At 38.3% G+C, this 2,269-nt stretch overlaps 1 protein-coding gene across 1 annotated transcript in view; it reads right to left on the bottom strand.

The window, feature by feature from the left end:
- Positions 1–2,269, bottom strand: part of LOC118341370 (odorant receptor 131-2-like) — a 10,415-nt gene that overhangs the window by 258 nt on the left and 7,888 nt on the right. The gene's annotated exons all lie outside the window — the stretch shown is intronic.

Here is a 2,269-nt window from a genome sequence, read left to right as displayed (position 1 = left end):
ATTTTTGGTATGTGAGCTTCAGGCACCACTCTACACGTGCCCTGTGAATTTCATATTCATAACTATTACGGTCTCCGCACAGTGATTTACCATGCCACCAGAGGCAGAAGTGGGCAGAAGTGGGCGGGGGCCTATATGTGGAGATTCAGCTCCATTCACCGAACGCGGGGGATATAAGGTTTTTGAATGTGCGACAAACTATGCAGAAGTTATTAGCAGTTTTTATTATAGTAGCACCACCTATTGGCCAACCCGAAAGCGACGCATAGAATATCCAATTTTCACCAGGCCTGACCACTTTGCCAAATAAAATTGACTTTTCGTATATGTTCAGGGGGGCAAAAACGCAGTCGAAGGGGGCTAAAAATAATAGGTAATAAAAGTCATTCTAGCAAATCGGTCCCTAATGAATTTCCAGCACCCTTAATCCCTACATACTTAAAACACAATACTACTCAACAGGTATGTATTCTTTATGTGTGCTGACAACTGCACCATAGCATTTAAGTACTACTATTATTCATTACACTTCTGTCTGTCATATACTGTAGCATAGACTTACTTCTATCTCTATATATTGTCATTGGAGCTTCCATAGTTGGTCAAGCCCAGGCGATTCCCATGGAACTTACTTATACATACTTAAAACAAAATACTACTTAACAGATATATATTATCTATGTGTGCTGACAATTGCACCATAGCTTTACAGTTTTATACCATAGGTGTGTTTATGCAATGTTCAATATTTGTGAACACAAATACACAGACAACTAAGTCATAATGGCTTTGGGCACTGAGTCAAACCAAGAAAACCCCTAAATGTAGTAAAAGCCCAACTACTCTCAATCAAAAGCTTTTCCAGAACTCAGTGTATCTAACTGAATATAGTATCCATAGTGATGACGACATTGTGATACAAAGCTATAAAGTTTCTCTCAGAAGGCTCCACAGAGCTTAGCTCACATTTGTCTTGGTACCTGTGAGCCATGATGCCATTTCAATACTCAGAAGGTTTGGTAAACTGAGGGATCTTATGGTCTTTAATCTATTTATCTGTTTATGCTTATGTGTGTACAATATTATAGCTGTGTGTTTGGTCTGGTCAAAAGTTAGAAGGTTTCTGAATTTGAAGAATAACTTAACTTAAGGTTATTTTTACAGACAGTTTAGATAATGATACATGATTTCTTGATTTTGACTTTGTCTTCAGTGCCAAATCCTTCAGTATTTATTCACAACGTTGAAATATATGGCTGATAATAACTCAGTGGCTGGTGGTCAATCCTTAGTGCGAAAGATCAATTATCAGGTCATTATAGTTCAGGTTTTGGTGGCAGTTTTCCTTTGCATCAACTTTATGTTGATCATAACCTTTTCTATGAAGGATTTTTTCTACAGAACCATGCGCTACATCTTATTTGCTAATACTCTAGTGTCTGACTGTCTGCTTTTAATTGTGACAGACTTCACGCTCATCCTGAGCTATTTTCGTGTTACTATACAGATGCAGTTTTGTCTTGTTATATTTATATGGTCATCTGTGTACAATTTTGTCACACCAGTTACTTTGACTACAATGACTCTGGAGCGCTACGTGGCTATTTGCATGCCCCTGCGCCACTCAGAGCTGTGCTCCTCACGCAGTGCTCTTCCCACTCTTCTCATCATTCAGGGCCTTAGCTTTGTACCCTGCTTTCTTATTCTGTCCACCTTCTTTGCATTAGCCCCCCTTAGTTTATACAAAGAACACAAGGTCTGCTCTGTTGAGATGCTCCTTTTGCACAGTTGGCAGGGTCATTTTAGGTCAGCTATAAGTCAGGTTTACTTCTTGATCATGTTTATTGCTATTGTATTCTCTTATGTTAAAATAATGAAAGTGGCCAAAGCTGCATCAGGAGAATAAAAAAGTCCAACATGGAAAGGGGGCTGAAACAGTAATTCTTCATGCTTTCCAGCTGCTCCTCTGTCTCAATCCAGCCTGGTGTCCATTTATAGAAGGTGCTGTACTTCAGGTTAATTTCTTTGTTATTTGTTAATGTCAGGTACTTTAACTACATAATGTTTAGTCTTGCTCCAAGATGCCTCAGCCTTATTTATGGCCTCAGGGATGAGAAGTTTTTTCTTGCTCTGAAGTACTATACTCTCTGTGGCTATGCCAAGAATAAATCTTTAGATTTGACACATTAATACTATAATAATCTGCCACAGAAATGACCATTTATTGCATACAGTTGTACCTTATTTGTTGAAATGCTTTCATTTAATT

This window comes from Morone saxatilis, unplaced genomic scaffold (assembly GCF_004916995.1).
Source record: "Morone saxatilis isolate NCDOM2014 unplaced genomic scaffold, NCSU_SB_2.0 Contig8, whole genome shotgun sequence".
Lineage (NCBI taxonomy): Eukaryota > Metazoa > Chordata > Actinopteri > Moronidae > Morone > Morone saxatilis.
This window is presented reverse-complemented; position numbering and strand designations above follow the sequence as displayed.